The sequence below is a fragment of the Hyla sarda genome, chromosome 9, assembly GCF_029499605.1.
Source record: "Hyla sarda isolate aHylSar1 chromosome 9, aHylSar1.hap1, whole genome shotgun sequence".
NCBI classification, from domain to species: domain Eukaryota; kingdom Metazoa; phylum Chordata; class Amphibia; order Anura; family Hylidae; genus Hyla; species Hyla sarda.
Genome location: NC_079197.1, coordinates 25,610,219 through 25,629,692, shown reverse-complemented (window position 1 = coordinate 25,629,692; position 19,474 = coordinate 25,610,219). Strand labels below are relative to the sequence as shown.

At 44.6% G+C, this 19,474-nt stretch overlaps 1 protein-coding gene across 7 annotated transcripts in view; it reads left to right on the top strand.

Annotated features, from left to right (window-relative positions):
• DUSP9 (dual specificity phosphatase 9) overlaps window positions 1–19,474 on the top strand; it is a 122,430-nt gene that overhangs the window by 44,343 nt on the left and 58,613 nt on the right. The window contains exon 1 of one of the 7 annotated variants that reach the window (XM_056537882.1): window positions 12,398–12,420. The exons of the other annotated variants lie outside the window; for them this stretch is intronic. The gene's annotated coding sequence lies outside the window, so the exon portion shown is untranslated. Of the gene's footprint in view, window positions 1–12,397; window positions 12,421–19,474 lie in introns of those variants that run through there. 7 annotated transcript variants of the gene reach the window in all.

Below are 19,474 nucleotides of genomic sequence, written 5' to 3'. Positions count from 1 at the left end.
GGAAAAAATAACTGAAATCAGTCGCTTCCTGTAACCATCAATAAGCTTCTTACACCTCTCAGCTGGAATGTTGGACCACTCTTCCTTTGCAATCTGCTCCAGGTCTCTCTTATTGGAAGGCGCCTTTCCCAACAGCAATTTTAAGATCTCTCCACAGGTGTTCAATGGGATTTAGATCTGGACTCATTGCTGCCACTTCAGAACTCTCCAGCGCTTTGTTGCCATCCATTTCTGTGGGCTTTTTGACACATGTTTGGGGTCATTGTCCTGTTGGATGATCCAAGATCTCGGAAGCATACACAGCTTTCTGACACTGGGCTGTACAGTGCGACCCAAAATCCATTGGTAATCCTCAGATTTCATGATGCCTTGTACACATTCAAGGCCCCCAGTGCCAGAGGCATCAATACAACCCCAAAACATCATTGAACCTCCACCATATTTCACTGTAGGTACTGTGTTCTTTTCTTTGTAGGCCTCATAATGTGCTTTACCATAAAGCTCTCTCTTGGTCTCATCTGTCCACAAGACATTTTCTCAGAAGGATTTTGGCTTACACAAGTTCATTTTGGCAAAATGTAGTCTTGCTTTTTTATGTCTCTGTGTCAGCAGTGGGGTCCTCCTGGGTCTCCTGCCATAGAGTTTCATTTCATTTAATTGTCGACGGATAGTTCACGCTGACACTGATGCTCCCTGAGCCTTCAGGACAGCTTGAATATCTTTGGAACTTGTTTGGGGCTGCTTATCCACCATCCAGACGATCCTGCATTGACACTTTTCATCAATTCTTCTCTTCCGTCCACGCCCAGGGAGATTAGCCACAGTGCCATGGGTTGCAAACTTCTTGATAATGTTGTGCACTGTGGACAAAGGCAAATCTAGATCTCTGGAGATGGACTTGTAACCTTGAGATTGTTAATATTTTTCCACAATTTTGGTTCTCAAGTCCTTAGACAGTTCTCTTCTCCTCTTTCTGTTGGCTCACACAGACACACAATGCAAAGACTAGATGAACTTCTCTCCTTTTTATCTGCTTTCAGGTGTGATATTTATATTGCAATCCTTTTCTATGAGAAATACTTCATTTTGTAGAAAAAATTCAGGAGTGGCAACATTTACGGCCATGACTGTATAATACTGGTTTCTTGTAGGACAGATGTGCCTTGGGGCCTCCTTAGGCACCTGGACCGGGTGCCACTGCTACCTTTGTACCCCCTATAGTTACAACCCTGTGCGTGGGCTATCATTGTCCGCCATATTTTCTCTCTGTGACAGCTTGTTCTTTTAATTGGCTACATTTACACATGGCAGATTCCATGTATGTGACAATTCATATCCCATGAATGTGTTTTCCACAATCCTATTCACATGCAGGGGAAATTTTCCATGTGGATTTTTGGTACTGCACAGGGAATCTAAATGAAAAATCTGAGGATTAACGCCACTGAATGACAATGGAAATGGAGCTAATCCTCATGTGAATCCATGACCACAAACTGCACATCTGTGGTAAAAATCCAAGGGTTAGTTTTAGCCACCCCTGTCAGCTGTGGGAGAGTTTAGCCCTTCAAGGGTGCTCTGTCTGGCACTGTATATGTGTTCTGTGTCTGGCACTGTATATGTGTTCTGTGTCTGGCACTGTATATGTGTTTTGTGTCTTGCACTGTATATGCGTTTTGTGTCTGGCACTGTATATGTGTTCTGTGTCTGGCACTGTATATGTGTTCTGTATCTGGCACTGTATATGAGTTCTCTGTCTGGCACTGTATATGTGTTTTGTGTCTGGCACTGTATATGTGTTCTGTGTCTGGCACTGTATATGTGTTCTGTATCTGGCACTGTATATGTGTTTTGTGTCTGGCACTGTATATGTGTTCTGTGTCTGGTACTGTATATGTGTTCTATGTCTGGCACTGTATATATGTTCTGTGTCTGGCACTGTATATGTGTTCTGTGTCTGGCACTGTATAGGTGTTCTGTGTCTGACACTGTATATGTGTTTTGTGTCTGGCACTGTATATCATGTGTTCTGTGTCTGGCACTGTATATGAGTTCTGTGTCTGGCACTGTATATGTGTTCTGTGTCTGGCACTGTATATGAGTTCTGTGTCTGGCACTGTATATGAGTTCTGTGTCTGGCACTGTATATGTGTTCTGTGTCTGGCACTGTATATGTGTTCTGTCTGGCACTGTATATGTGTTTTGTGTCTGGCACTGTATATGAGTTCTGTGTCTGGCACTGTATATGAGTTCTGTGTCTGGCACTGTATATGTGTTCTGTGTCTGGCACTGTATATGAGTTCTGTGTCTGGCACTGTATATGAGTTCTGTGTCTGGCACTGTATATGTGTTTTGTGTCTGGCACTGTATATGTGTTCTGTGTCTGGCACTGTATATGAGTTCTGTGTCTGGCACTGTATATGAGTTCTGTGTCTGGCACTGTATATGTGTTCTGTGTCTGGCACTGTATATGAGTTCTGTGTCTGGCACTGTATATGAGTTCTGTGTCTGGCACTGTATATGAGTTCTGTGTCTGGCACTGTATATGAGTTCTGTGTCTGACACTGTATATGAGTTCTGTGTCTGGCACTGTATATGAGTTCTGTGTCTGGCACTGTATATGAGTTATTTGTCTGGCACTGTATATGAGTTCTGTGTCTGGCACTGTATATGAGTTCTTTGTCTGGTACTGTATATGAGTTATGTGTCTGGCACTGTATATGAGTTCTGTGTCTTGCACTGTATATGTGTTCTGTGTCTGGCACTGTATATGTGTTTTGTGGCTGGCACTGTATATGAGTTCTGTGTCTGGCACTGTATATGAGTTCTGTGTCTGGTACTGTATATGTGTTCTGTGTCTGGCACTGTATATGTGTTCTGTGTCTGGCACTGTATATGAGTTCTGTGTCTGGCACTGTATATGAGTTCTGTGTCTGGCACTGTATATGTGTTTTGTGTCTGGCACTGTATTTGTGTTCTGTGTCTGGCACTGTATATGAGTTCTGTGTCTGGCACTGTATATGAGTTCTGTGTCTGGCACTGTATATGTGTTCTGTGTCTGGCACTGTATATGAGTTCTGTGTCTGGCACTGTATATGTGTTCTGTGTCTGGCACTGTATATCATGTGTTCTGTGTCTGGCACTGTATATGAGTTCTGTGTCTGGCACTGTATATGAGTTCTGTGTCTGGCACTGTATATGAGTTCTGTATCTGGCACTGTATATGAGTTCTTTGTCTGGCACTGTATATGAGTTCTGTGTCTGGTACTGTATATGAGTTCTGTGTCTGGTACTGTATATGAGTTATGTGTCTGGCACTGTATATGTGTTCTGTGTCTGGCATTGTATATGAGTTCTGTGTCTGGCACTGTATATGAGTTCTGTGTCTGGCACTGTATATGAGTTCTGTGTCTGGCACTGTATATGAGTTCTGTGTCTGGCACTGTATATGTGGTCTGTGTCTGGCACTCTATATGTGTTCTATGTCTGCTACTCTATACGTATGCTGTGCTTAGGACTGTAAATGTGTTCTGTGACTAACACTGTATACATGTTCCGTGCCTTGTACTGTAAATGTGATCTGTGCCTGGCACTATATAAGGCAGTGTTTTCCAACCAGAGTGCCTCCAGCTGTTGTAAAACTGCAAATCTCAGCATGTCCAAACAGCCAATGGCTGTCCAGGCATGCTGGGAAAGGTAGTTTTGCAAGAGCTGGAGGCACTCTGGTTGGAAAACACTGGTATAAGAGCTCTGTATATGTGTTCAGCACCTGGCACTGTATAAGGGCTCTGTATATTTGTTTAGTGCCTGGCACTGTATAAGGGCTCTTTCAGTGTATATGTGTTCAGTGCCTGGCACTGTATAAGGGCTCTCTGTCAGTGTATATGTGTTCAGTGCCTGGCACTGTATAAGGGCTCTGTGCCTGTCAGTGTATATGTGTTCAGTGCCTGGCACTGTATAAGGGCTCTGTGCCTGTCACTGTATATGTGTTCAGTACCTGGCACTGTATAAGGGCTCTGTGCCTGTCACTGTATATGTGTTCAGTGCCTGGCACTGTATAAGGGCTCTGTGCCTGTCACTGTATATGTGTTCAGTACCTGGCACTGTATAAGGGCTCTGTGCCTGTCACTGTATATGTGTTCAGTGCCTGGCACTGTATGAGGGCTCTGTTCCTGTCAGTGTATATGTGTTCAGTGCCTGGCACTGTATAAGGGCTCTGTGCCTGTCAGTGTATATGTGTTCAGTGCCTGGCACTGTATAAGGGCTCTGTGCCTGTCACTGTATATGTGTTCAGTGCCTGGCACTGTATAAGGGCTCTGTATATGTGTTCAGTGCCTGGCACTGTATGAGGGCTCTGTTCCTGTCAGTGTATATGTGTTCAGTGCCTGGCACTGTATGAGGGCTCTGTATATGTGTTCAGTGCCTGGCACTGTATAAGGGCTCTGTGCCTGTCAGTGTATATGTGTTCAGTGCCTGGCACTGTATAAGGGCTCTCTGTCAGTGTACCACACTTTGAAATGTATGCCAGCTATGAGCTAGAGTGGATTTATGGTATAATTTAGGCCAATTTCCTGTGTAAAATATACTTATCCCCGAGGCCCTTTCAACAAGCTCCACATACTTTTTTAAAAATGGTAAAAACAGTCACAAGTTTTTGGGCAAATTGAGACTTGGACAAAAATGTCAAACTTTTGTATGCCATCATGTGATAAATCTTTGTGGCTTTTTGGTTATTTTCCACCCATCAGTTACTGTAATGAAAAAATACACTTATTTAAACAGCCAGAGAGGACTCTTCTGCCCTCTCCATTCTGTCCATTTTCTGAGAATGATTTTCATGGTGCTCTGTGAGATGTTCAAAGCTTGGGATATTCTTTTTTTTTATAACCTAACCCTGCTTTGTATTTCTTTATCCATGACCTATTTGGTGAGCTCCTTGGTCTTCATGCTGCTGTTTGTTCAGTAATGCTCTCTAACAAACTCTAAGGCCTTTACAGAACAGATGTATTTGCACTCAGATTAAATTACAGATAGGTAGACCCTATTTTCTTAATATTTAGCTTGTAAATGTGAATTGTGAAGGCAATTGGTCTCACCAGAGCTTTCTTAGGGGTTTTTATAGGAAAGGGAATAAATATAAATGAACTCAACACATTTATTGATTTTTATTTGTAAATCATTTTGAGATCCCTATATTTTCCCTACTTCCAAAAATTTACTATTTTGAGTTGGTCCATGACATAAAATAGAAATTAAATACATTTGCATATGGGGTTATACCATGACAAAATGTAGTAACGCTAAGAGGTATGAAAACTTATGCAAGGCACTTTATATAGTTACATTTTAATTGTTTGCATGTTATTACTCTCTGCTTTTGTGATAGCCTGGGGGAGTAGGGTATATGAGAGTGTAGCTGTGCGGTTACTAAGGGTGCTTGCTATTCTATTCGTGATGCCAGGGTGAGGGCTATTCTCTGTATGCTTGTCCTGCCGCCACCCTTCCCAAGAGTGATAGGGAGATAGTAAATAATTGATTGTCCACAACCGGAGATTTGCAGAAACTTGTCGGAACTTTTACTAAAGATTTAGGCAATAATGAACAGGAACAGTCCATATAACAGAGTCTATTAAAGCTTGACAAGTGGTTGGGACCTCGAGAGTCTATTGAGCTTAGGAAAATAATTGTTGCGGTGATCCACTGGATTTAGGGGTTTAGATTCGGTCCAGTAATCATGCTAGCTATAGCGGGGATTGAGATTTTATCTCACGGTTTAGTTTAGGCTGAGGCCGGCAGGTTTTAGGCCTAGCTTGTCTTTGAAAGTTGCGCAGATCCATCCTGCTAGTCCGGCATCCACGAGAGCAGCAACCCAAGAGAGCGATAATTGGCTACAGCTCCCTTATATGGGCAGGGGCTGGACTTAAACTCACTGGTCCGTACAACTGTCAATCATTTACAGAGAGTTATGGGTAAACATGTGACCCAAGGACCTTCAAAGGTCCTCCAACATACCATAGAGGAATGAACATAGTCACATGACCGAAGCTAACAAGGTAAGTAGACTAATATTCACTATATTAAATATACACATTATTAAATATATACATAATAGCATTATGAAATTAGAAAAGGAGGAGGCGACTAGGGTCTATCCCAGCTGGGGGACCCTACCTGAATGTAGTAACTCTGACTATGGGGACCACCATACAAGGTATGGTATGCAGTACGGTACCGGGACACCACACTTTCATCTTAGCTTTCTGCAATAACCATCATGAGAAGCTTGCTGCATATTGTCTTATTATAGATTTTAAATGATCGACAGAATGCAGGTACACAGTTAGCACTAAGGCTTCACCTAGTGGTGGCTTTGGGCAGCCAGAATATTATCACTTAAAGGTGTGGGGGGAGAGATTAATAAATTAAGCCAGTGGCCAGAAATATTCTAAAATTAAAAAAATATTTCTCTATTGGACAGAGTAGAGAGAGCTTACAAAGAGTGAGTCTTGCTCTGGAGGACCTATCCTGTCCTGCATTTCACAGACAAACTTGTGACTTAAAGGAGTAGTCCAGTGGTGATTCAGTGGTGAGCAACTTATCCCCTATCCTAAGGATAGGGGATAAGTTGCAGATCGCGGGGGGTCCGACCGTTGGGGCCCCCCGAGATCTCCTGTATGGAGCCCCGACAGCCGGCGGGAAGGGGGCGTGTCGACCTCCGCACGAGGCAGCGGCCGACACGCCCCCTCAATACAACTCTATGGCAGAGCCGAAGCGCTGCCTTCGGCAATCTCCGGCTCTGCCATAGAGATGTATTGAGGGGGCGTGTCGGCCGCCGCTTCGTGCGGGGGTCGACACCCGCTATCTCGGCGGAGAGCCGGGGCCCCGTACAGAGAGATCGCAGGGGGCCCCAGCGGTCGGACCCCCCGCGATCTCAAACTTATCCCCTATCCTTAGGATAGGGGATACGTTTTTCACCACTGGACTACCCCTTTAAATGAGAACTGTGTAATGCTCAGTATCTCCTGTGGGGGTGCTGCGGAGAACTTGAACATTTACTGCCAGGTTTCCCCACAGTTTACATCTCATTGCTAGGGGTTCTAGTACTTTGTGATTGGCTTATTATCAAGGTATCTTTCTAACAAGAAGGATTTTTTCAGGGCAGAGAACCCCTTTAAAGAGTACTCCGCCCCGAGACATGTCTGATCGCGGCGGTCCCCTGCTGCACCCGGCGTTTGTTTACAGCGTTGGGTGCAGTGCCAGAGGCTCATGACATCACGGCCGTACCCTGCGCGTGATGTCACGACCACGCCCCCTCAATGCAAGTCTATGGGAGGGGGCGTGACAGCCATCACGCCCCCTCCCATAGACTTGCATTGAGGGGGCATGGCCTTGACATCACAAGCGGGGCACAGCCGTGATGTCACGAGCCTCTGGCGCTGTAAACGAACACCGGGTGCAGCAGGGGACCCCCGCGATCAGACATCTTATCCCCTATCCTTTGGATAGGGGATAAGATGTCTAGGGGTGGAGTACCCCTTTAAAGGGCTTCTCTGCCCTGTATCGCCACTCATCTGGCATGGAGCGAAGTTCCACAACTGAGATCACGGGGGTCCCCAGCGACGAGACATCTTATCCCCTATCCATAAGATGTCTAGGGGCGGAGTACCCCTTTAAGGAGGAAAATGCTAAACCCAGTAACTACTGCATGGTCTGCGTCTGGTTCCTTAACATCTGTGGGTTATGATGACCAACTTACTAAAGTGGTAAAGTTTTTTTTTTTTTTTTATTCTAAAGAACATTGAGGGAGATTTATCAAAACCTGTGCAGAGGAAGAGTGGTGCAGTTGCCCATAGCAACCAATCAGATTGCTTCTTTCATTTTCCACAGGCCTCTTTAGAGGCCTGTGGAAAATGAAAGAAGAGATCTGATTGGTTGCTATGGGCAACTGCACCACTCTTCCTCTGCACGGGTTTTGATAAATCTCCCCCATTATGAGGGGTTTTTGGCAGTGGCTTGAAAACAATTTATACCAAAATAGAATTTATATACATAATTTTCCCGCTTGCAGCTATGGCCTTCCTCTGCTCCCACCTTGTCTTATAGCTTCTTATTAATGCCTCTCAGACTTGCCAAAAATCCCCACATTTATATAATCTATCACCTCCCTCCATAACAGAAAAAGAGCAAAGACAAAAATATTCTACTATGAACGTTAGAGGTATATATATATATATATATATATATATATATATATATATATATATACATATATAGTCGCTGCCCGGGTGAGTGTACAGGTGTTCAGACACCATGACATGTTTCTAATACACTCGATATTTATACTATTTCTTGACTCTAAGGTTGCCGTTAGAGATGAGCGAACTTACAGTAAATTCGATTCGTCACGAACTTCTCAGCTCGGCAGTTGATGACTTTTCCTGCATAAATTAGTTCAGCTTTCAGGTGCTCCGGTGGGCTGGAAAAGGTGGATACAGTCCTAGGAAAGAGTCTCCTAGGACTGTATCCACCTTTTCCAGCCCACGGGAGCACCTGAAAGCTGAACTAATTTATGCAGGATAAGTCATCAACTGCCGAGCCGAGAAGTTCGTGACGAATCGAATGTACTGTAAGTTCGCTCATCTCTAGTTGCCGTCACGTTGGTCCAGTGATCCGGCTCAGTTTCCCTCCGATGCTGTCGAAAAGTGCCGAAGGGAAACTGGTCATTGAATTCATCCCATCCCAGCAGCTGTATGCTACAGAGGAAATTCTTTTCTTTTTGCATTTCTTTTTTGTCTTGTGCTCTCTGCTGACACCTCTGTCCGTGTCAGGAACTGTCCAGAGCAGCATAGGTTTGCTATGGGGATTTTCTTCTGCTCTGGAAAGTTCCTGATACGGACATCTGGTGTCACCAGAGAGCACTGTGGACAAGACAAAAAAGAAATTCAAAAAGAAAAGAATTTCCTCTGTAGCATACAGCTGCTAAAAAGTACTGGAAGGGTTAAGATTTTTTATAGAAGTCATTTACAAATCTGTTTAACTTTCTGGCACCAGTTGATTTAAAAAAATATGTTTCCACTGGAGTACCCCTTTAAGACAACAGCACTTAGTACCATCCCTATAAAAAGTGGTTTGAGCATCAATAATTAAAGGGATACTCTGCCCCTAGACATGTTATCCACTGTTCAAAGGATAGGGGATAACATGTCTGATCATGGAGGGCCCGGCCGCTGGGACTTCCATGATCGTGACGTCATGCCACGCCCCCTCCATTAATGTCTATTGGAAGGTGCGTGACAGTTAGTACACAGCCATCATGCCTCCCCCCATAGACATGAATGGAGGAGGCGGGGCGGCTGTGATCGCCAGTCATCTGGATCTGGCACCGCAGCGGTGTCGCGGCAGAGATCGCAAGGGGTCCCCAGCGGCCAGACACCCGTGATCAGACATGTTATCCCCTATCCTTTGGAAAGGGGATAACATGTCTAGGGGAGTATCCCTTTAAGGTTGCCCATGATGACAAAATGTCTGTAAAGTAAGTGGAGACAAAGCATCATGTGATCCTTTGAGCCGGTATGTATTGGGTGGTCTAGACTTCTTGTTCGAGGAGGAACATAAATGCATTCTGTGGGGAAATGTTCTGCCATAGTAGTGGACACAAATAATATAATAGTGCCATACAGTGCCCAAAACCTAACCATGTAAAGTAGTTTTTATTATTGGTGCTTAACCAGGACTGGTCAACTGTCTATTGTGTATAGTGGGTTCCTGACTTCCCTGACAGATAAGGTCTAAAGAGAGAAGGATCGAGTATGTTGGATTTCACCTGTTCAGTTCTTTTGTTCTTGGGGAAATAAGCCACCACCAGAGTCTGGCAGCAGCCTTTCCCCTTTCTCCCATCAGAACACATGCTCACTTGACTGAGCTAAGCATTCATGTGTATGGGGGAGTCGGGTAAAGTAGCTGTCTGCGTAACATTCATGTGTATGGGCATCTGGAGATGTCGCTGTTGACCAAGCCGTGCATTCCTGTGTATAGAAGAAGTGAGTGAGAAAAAGTATGTGCACCTTTGGTAAATATACGGTGCAATGCGCATGCGCAGCATCGTCTTTCAGTATCCTCCCCCCATGCTGACTTGGTGCAGAGCATTGTACCCTAGTGTCTGTACATTTCTTTTTTTTTTTAATTAACTGTTTATTTATTGTTTTATCAATAAAAAAAGAACATTTTTAATACAGTAAAAAAGGGAGAAAAGGGGAAATACCCAATGGAAACAAGGGTAAAAGAAAAAAAAAATACAAAAACAAATATATAAAATACAATTCCAGTAAAGACATGTAATAGGATACTAAGAATCTTACATCTGGAAAGCTGTAAACTATGTCTAGGTCTCTATAGGTTTTTGTGTCTCTATTATAAAGACTATCTAAAATCTTGTATATAGTAGCTCATTAATATTTTCTTTAAACAGTCTTTCCATGTTTCTGAATTATGATATCCATAGTTTTACTGTTTAGCTCAACAGATATGTCCCTATATGAACACAAAATCTCGTACTATTCACGTTATCAAGTGAACATTCCAGCAGAGATATAGCTTTATATTTAATTCCTGCTAGATTCTCAGAAAAGAAATAATAAGGGATGGAAAAGATAGAGGGGAGAGGAAAAAGGAAAAAAAAATAAAAAAAATTAAAAAATTTAAGAATAAAAGGGGAATAATTATATAAATACCTGTTTAATCAAAATGTGGAAGATTAGAGTTGTTTCATGCCCGTGCGACTCCCTCCAGCATTCTTCACTTTAATGAGGGTTGTCGTTTGTGTCTGTACATTTCTATATTACTGGGAGCGGGTGGGATTGGACAAACGTTGCGAGAGAGGCCGGAAGTGGAACAAGTAATGGTCAGAAATCAGGCGGGAGCGGGCAAGAGTGGTACAATCTATACAAAAAAGAAGGTTGCAACATCCCTCTTGGTCAAAAAAAGGAGGCTCTTAGTGCCCTTTTTGATCAAAATGTGTCCCCCCCCCCCATCCACTACGCGGATGTGGCCTCACATCAGATGGGACCCTAATCCACTTATTATCCTCACCTCTGCTGGGCATATAGCCTCTGACTGGGTGACATGCAGGATCCACTATCAATTTCAAAAACCTCCATTGAACAGGGAGAAGTGCATGGCTAGAGAGGGTACAAACACCATAATGGTCATAAATCTAGCAGAAACAGGATTAAAGGGTTACTCCGCTCCCCAGCGTCCGGAACATTGAGTTCCTGAACACTGTGTGTGGGCTTTCGTGTTCACGCCCGCCTCCTCGTGACGTCACGTCCCACCCCCTCAATGCAAGTCTATGGGAGGGGGCGTGACGGAATAGATCAGGCATTTTGGATTTTAACTGCCCAATCCTTTTGTGCTGTTGATCCTATATTGTAGATGGTCTCATTTGTCATCCACCCTTGAGGTCAGTGGAAATCCTCATTCATCGGAGTCCATCAGCACTCTTGTCTTTAAAGGGGTTATCCAAGAAAAAACTTTTTATATATATATATATATATATATATATATATATATATCAACTGGCTCCAGAAAGTTAAAAAGATTTGTAAATTACTTCTATTAAAAAAAAATCCTTAATCCTTTCAGTACTTATGAGCTTCTGAAGTTAAGGTTGCTCTCTTCTGTCTAAGTGCTCTCTGATGACACGTGTCTCGGGAACCGCCCAGTTTAGAAGAGGTTTGCTATGGAGATTTGCTTCTAAACTGGGCGGTTCCCGAGACACGTGTCATCAGAGAGCACTTAGACAGAAAAGAACAACCTTAACTTCAGAAGCTCATAAGTGCTGAAAGGATTAAGATTTTTTAATAGAAGTAATTTACAAATCTGTTTAACTTTCTGGAGCCAGTTGATATATATTTATATATATATATATATATATATATATATATATATATATATATATATATATAAAAGTTTTTTCCTGGATAACCCCTTTAAGAAAAGTGAAGGATTGAGCCAGAGACGTCGTACAATCTCCTGGAAATTCTTCCTACACACTATAAAGTTGGCCAAATGTGCAGCTTTGCTATAAATATCCCGTGGCCTGATCATGCTGGAACACTTTTCTAAATCCTATTGCGCTCATAGTTTCCTTCGGGCACAGGGATAATTGATACTACTCTTACGGCCTTACGGCGTAGCGTCATCCCTGCACAGGCAGTAAATGTAATTGTTTCCCGTCGTACCCAGGCAGAAGACTAAATGGCCTAATGTCTGTTTATCGCACCGTTGTGGCCTGGGGCCTCAGTGCGTCACATCTGTCTTTTATGTATACTGAGTGGTGCCTTGTATTCTCTGGCATCGTTAGGGTTAACTGAAGACGGGGCTGGTGGGTCGCGTGCGCCCGGCATGTTCTAGCTCGCTCAGGTAGTAGACTTTTTTGGCTTCTCCTCACCTCCAACCATCTCAGTACCCCCAGACCAGTCCCTACACGTTCTCTCTGCCAAGTCCTTAAGACCAGCCCTTGGAAACGAGACACAAGCCGTTCCAGGAACCTGCAATTACACATCCAGGAAAGAGAGGAGCGATGGCGAGCATGTTCCAGGGCTGCTTCCCTTGGAGCGAAACGCATTAACCTGATCACTGCCACAAAGCTAGACGCGGTGCCTGTGATGGTGCGCTTCGGATCGGTTTGTGCTTGCTCGTGGTGGTGAAGGGGTTAAGACCCACAGCTCGAGGAACCCCTGATAAAAGTGCCATTGTTGGGGGAAAAAAAAGAAGAAGAAAAAAAGAGTCTTGCAGCTGCAGGCACAGCATGGCGGTGTGTTTTCTCTGTCACGAGTTGGTATGGGTACGAACAGAGCAGACTCACATGACTAGAAACATGCCAATGATGTGATGACGGCGCTAAGGTCAATACCATCCAGTACCGGCTATGGCAGAGGCTTGAGATGATTCGCTGGCACGGTTTTATACACAGAGCTCTATGTTCTTTTCCTGTCCAAATATATGTCTGTAGACTAGTGTCTTCCCACCAGTGTGTCTCCAGCTGTTGCAAAACTACAACTCCCAGCATGCCCGGACAGCCTTCGGCTGTCCGGGCATGCTGGAAGTTGTAGTTTTGAAAAAGCTGGAGGCACGGTGGTTGTCCAACTACATGATATTGACCAAAGAAGTTGAGTGCACATGCTCAGCGTCATATCCAGAGGTTGTCTTGCTGGGTATTGTAGTTTTGCAACAGCTGGAGGCATAGTGTTTGGTATGCCTCCAGCTGTTGCCCTGTGCTTTACGGTTTTATCCACATTTTGTAAAATAATATACCCTCAAAAATACAGGGGTAGTTCAATGCCAGCGTATTTTTAGCTAATGGAGTCTTTACCGGGCACGGAAATGAAATTTGGGGCCCGCAAAAGCCCATCATGTAGAACTAATCTCATTACTCAATGAAGGCCTGTGGATAAATATATAAAAAAAAAAAAAAAAAAAAAAGAACGCTTGCGGGACAGGTCCACCTGTCACGCCACCACGCCGCTTCAATTCATTACAGTGTTGGAGGGTGTGCATCAAAGAGCATTTACTTACAAAATAAAATAAAAAAAATCTGTATAAACATAATAATAATATATAATAATAATCATTGAAGGGGTTAAAGGGGTACTCCGCTGGAAAATATTTTTCTTTAAATCAACTGGTGCCAGAAAGTTAAACAGATTTGTAAATTATTCCTATTTAAAAATCTTAATCCTTCCAGTACTTATCAGCTGCTATATACTACAGAGGAAGTTCTTTTCTTTTTATATTTCCTTTCTGCCTGACCACAGTGCTCTCGGCTGACACCTCTGTCCTTGTCAGGAACTGTCCAGAGCAGGATAGGTTTGCTACGAGGATTGGACAGTTCCTAAAATGGACAGAGGTGTCAGCAGAGAGCACTGTTGTCAGAAAGAAAAGAAATCCAAAAAGAAAAGAACTTCCTGTCGATCGTACAGCAGCCGATAAGTACTGGAAGGATTAAGATTTTTAAAGAGTCATTTACAAATATGTTTAACTTTCTGGCACCAGTTGATTTAAAAAAAAAAAAATAATGTTTTCCAGCGGAGTACCCCTTTAACCAGGATTAGAAAAGCAGAGCAGCTTTCGACCAAAACAGTGACACGCCTGTCTTCAGGTTGTGTGTGGCATTACAACCTGGCTATGATCACTTAAATGTAACTGCGCTGCAATACCACGCACAACCTGGGGACAAAAGTGGTGTTGTTTTTGAACAAAAGCAGCCATGTTTTTCTAATCTTGAATAACCCCTTTAAAGGGGTACTCCGGTGGGAAAAAAAAATTCTAATTAAAATAAAGTTAAACAGATTTGTAAATTACTTCTATTTAAATATCTTCATCCTTCCAGTACTTATCAGCTGCTGTATGTTCCAGAGGAAGTTCTTTTCTTTTTGAATTTCCTTTCTGCCTGACCACAGTGCACTCTGCTGACACCTCTGTCCATGTTAGGAACTGTCCAGAGCGGGATAGGTTTGCTATGGGGATTTTCTTCTACTCTGGACAGTTCCTGACGCGGACAGAAGTGGCAGCAGAGATCACTGTGGTCAGACTGGAAAGAACCACACAACTTCCTCTGTAGCATGCAGCAGCTGATAAGTACTGGAAGGATTAAGATTTTTTAATAGAAGTAATTTACAAATCTGTTTAACTTGCTGGAGCCAGTTGATATGAAAAAATTGTTTACCACCGGAGTACCCCTTAAAAGTGTTTATGGGAAAGCTGGGTAACAATTGACATTGTCACCCAACTTTCCTGGACTCCCAGGAGTGCATTACTGCAGTAGAAGCATTCCATTGAATACGTTCATTTTTGAGGCGGAGTCTGCAATTCAGAATTGAAGACAATAAGAGGCTGCTGCTCCGGAATTCCGATCGCAAAATATGTAGTGTGAATGGGCCCTAAGCGGTGTAGAGGCTGGGTTGACACTTTGGCCTATTAGAAGGGGTCAAGTCCTGGAAAAAAAAAGTGAGGGAACTCATCCAAGATTTCCTCTCAAGGGCTGGTCTTGCAGGACTTCGGATAATGGGAATGGTGTTCCTGATTTGAAAAAAGTGCAGGAACTCATTTCCCATGCATTCCTGCAGGACTTGAGCCCTGCCTATTAGCCTCTCGGCCCCATAAGAGGGCACCATAAGAGGGCACCGCTCGTCATTATATGGGGGCCCATTGCAGATTTTGCACTGTTGCCTAAAACGTCAAGTTACACCCCATGGTGAAAGAAGTTAGGGGTATCTTGTGCACCGCTCCCTGGAGAGCAGCTTTAAAGCGCATGACACCCTTGAGGTCCTGACGTACATCTAAGTGTGAATTAGGAGTAAAGTGCTCTATTGATTTCTTCATTGTAAGTAACTTGTAAATGTCTTCTCCAGCCTCCGTCAAAATGTGGCCCGTGGGAGCGCGAAGGATTTGTGGTGTTTTGTAGCTCCTGTTAAACCATGAGCTCGGCTGCTGCATTAAAAAATCTGTTTTTTGATCCCTTGAGTGAGTGGCGTGGGCTGAGTAATGTACTGTGGATGACACCGATATGATCGACTTCCTCAGGGGAGATGATGTCCATAGTGTCCAACAGTAAAGGGGAAGATTCCGATGAAGTCACTAATGGTCTAAATGGCTTTTGGGGAGGTGATGATTTCAGATGTGGCCTCCATTAGAAGACCACTCAGATGGGTATATAACCTGTATGCTGTAGAATATGTCAGAGGATCCAGTATGGGAATTAGGAGCCAGTGGGTAAACACAGTGGTCCCTCAACATACGATGGTAATCCGTTCCAAATGGACCATCGTTTGTTGAAACCATCGCATGTTGAGGGATCCGTGCAATGTAAAGTATAGGACAGTGGTCTACAACCTGCGGACCTCCAGATGTTGCAAAACTACAACACCCAGCATGCTGGGAGTTGTAGTTTTGCAACATCTGGAGGCCCGCAGGTTGAAGACCACTGGTATAGGAAGTTATACTCACGTGTCCCTGCTGCTCCGAACCGTCACCGCTGCCCTGAATGTCGCCTTCCATCGCTGTCGCCGCGTCCCCGGGGTGTCCCCGATGCTCTGGCAAGGCCTCTGCTTCCCCGGCATCCTCGCTCTCCATCGGCGCCATTCCTCTCCTATTGGATGATGGGACGGCGTGCGCAGCGACGTGATGAGGACCATGGAGAGCGCTGACGATGCAGGGGATCCCGAAGAGGACGCGCCAGAGGCCCGAGGACAGGTACGTGATCGTCAGCGAACCACACGGGGGGGGGGGGGGGGGGGGGGTAAACGGCTATCCGGTGGCAGCTGAAGCAGTCTGCGCTGCCGGATAGCCGTTTATGCGATGGCCCCGACATACAAAAGCATCGTATGTTGATGCTGCCTTCAACATGTGATGGCCTCTGATAGGCCATTGTATGTTGGAATGATCGTATGTCGGGGCCATCGTAGGTCGGGGGGGTCACTGTACTTAAGAGGCAGAGATGGCATTATGACCAGTATGGGTGTGCCCGTGTAGACTGGTCTTGTAACATACAAGATCTTAGTATTTGAGTGATGCGCCTAATTGCATTCTTCAGCTCCATAGTATCCTTCATGTCCGGAACATTTTGCCCGCGTTTCTTTCATTTCGCGGATAAGCTGCTGTGTCTGACAGTTCTAGAACCTTCATGAGGCCATCGTAGGTCGGGGGGTCACTGTATTAGGCGGAATATGGGATATTGACGGACGGACATAGGACAGCTGGAGGCACACAAAAAATATGCTAAAGATCTGTTACGTGACCCTACCCATATAATTTATGTTGCGTCTGCCTCCTATCCAGACAGTCCTGAAATTTTAACATTTAAAGTACCACTAAGCTGGCATAGTTTGCGGTATTATTGAATGGGGGCACGCTGATGACCCTGTTTATTGTGGGTAAGTTAATGGAACTGTGTGGGATACAGTGCTGGAACTATTAGTGCTGAAACACATTGCTGTTACTGTTAGGCCTCACATGGCAGAATTTCTTAACAAAATCCGACGGAAAAACTCAGAAATTCCGTTGCAGCGGAGTCCCATTGTTTTCAATGGGATTCAGCTGCACCGTGCACGCATGAGGGGAGATTTATCAAAACCTGTGCAGAGGTAAAGTGGACCAGTTGCCCATAGCAACCAATCAGATCGCTTCTTTCATTTTTCAGAGGCCTTTTTTAAAAATGAAAGAAGCGATCTGATTGGTTCCTATGGGCAACTGGTCAACTCTGTGCAGGTTTTGATCAATCTCCCCTTAATGGAGTTTCGGTGGTGGAAACATCTTCTGGGGGAATTTCGATTCTGGCCTCCGCAGAAAGAATTGACATGTCAATTCTTTCTGCGGATCCGCCCGGAAATGCATTGCCGTCTATGGAGATGATGCATTTCTGAGAGGTCCTAATGCCGGCATGTTCTGCCGGCACCTGCACAATGTCTGCCCGGAGTGCACATTCTGCCATGTGAACATACCCTTAGTAGGGGGTCTCTCTGATGGTACTGTAAATGGAGACACCTTGACTGTGGTAATGGGGGGGGGGGGGCACAGCCTGTACTGGTAAAGTAGCCATGTCTTAAAAGTGGACATGTATGGTTAAGGGTAGTGTTTCCCAATCAGGGTGCCTCTAGCTGTTTCAAAACTACAACCTCCAGCATGCCCGGACAGCCAACGGCTGTCCGGGCATGCTGGGAGTTGTAGTTTTGAAACAGCTGGAGGCACCCTGGTTGGGAAACACTGGTTTAGGGTGTCCCAAACAGCAAGATATATGTCAATCCACAGACCACTGGGAGCAGCAAAACCTAACATATTCCGTCTGCCGAACGTCGCCCGCGTCGCCCCAGACTGTAGCAATTCCTGTAAAGCAAGGCTTGCAGGATTTATTTATAGATCTCGGCATAGGATTTGCAATGTGGTTGATTAAAATTTAACATATTCTGGAATGAATGTTAATGAATTATGAGGGTTTTTTTTGGGGGGGGATGATCAAGCACTACTTGGAACTCGTGGATTAAGCAACACCCTGGGGTCGACAATTGCGTTAATCCGTTACTGCTGGAATCGCTGGGCGCGCGCCATGGTAGAAATGACAGCGTTTTATAAGGCTGCGCGCTTCCCTCAACAGCCATAATGTTCAGAGGACGATGAGTAATGACAAATCTGCAAAGGTTTTGAAGAAAATACAGCGGACAGATCTGAAATAGATGGTTCTCAGCAGAATAACATTAGATTAGGGAATTGCTATTCTCTTTGTATATCCTACCGTTTTGTGTATACAGCTCCACTGCAGCCCTATTACTCCCCATAGTCCAACCATGTAGTTATATTCTCTTTCATCTGCCCCATACTTATTGCTAAAGGCCCCCATACACATTAGCAGAGCTTTCCAAACTTGCTGGTGACACCCTTTTTAGACGTGCCTAGTTTGGTGACACACCCCTCATCATACCGCCAATTGCAAATATCACGTTGCGCATCCTATGACACACAATGTGATACCAGTATTCAGTATCACCATTATCATGCTATCCCCCTGTGCCATTTTATCACCCCCTTCCTCATCCCCTGTGCCATTTAACTCTTCCCATTCATCACCTCCTGTGACATTTCATTCCCCCTTTTGATCCCCCCTTTGTCATTTCGTGTCACTTCATTCCTCCCCCCCCTTGATCCCCCCACTTGCCATTTAATTTACCCCTTTGATCTCCCCCTGTGTCATTTTATTTACCCATTTGATCTCCCCACTGTGCCACGTAGGAGGAGTAAAAATGGGGGGGTATGTTGAGAGCGCTGCTGTCAGATGGCGAAGGTTGGAGTCAAGAAACGGTATGAGCCAGCACTTATGCAGGACTAACTTTTATTGAAAAAAGTAGTCAGTAAAAACAGGACAACGCGTTTCGGCGCTCGCTGGCGCCTTCCTCAGGTCCACAATTATAAATATGTGCAGTCCTAGCCGGAATTCCTGCTCACGAGCCCGCCCGCAGGAACTCCGGCTAGGACTGCACATATTTATAATTGTGGACCTGAGGAAGGCGCCAGCGAGCGCCGAAACGCGTTGTCCTGTGTCCTGTTTTTACTGACTTCTTTTTTCAATAAAAATTAGTCCTGCATAAGTGCTGGCTCATATCGTTTCTTGACTCCAACCTTCGCCATCTGACAGCAGCGCTCTCAACATACCCCCCATTTTTACTCCTCCTACTTTGAATGTTTGTCCGTCCTCCTTGGGAAGACGGAATAATAAGGGGTGAGAGCAGCAGACTGTCGCCATTTCCTTCTCACCACCATTGTGTACTATCGACTCAAGGTCAGTACGCTACCATAGGTGTCGGTGACGGGTATTTCCATCTTTTACTTTTCCATAAAATACCACACAGGGAGCGCCCCACTGTTTTTTCTCCTCCTCTCTACCCACTGTGCCACATCATTTCCCCTTGATCCTCCACTGTGCAAT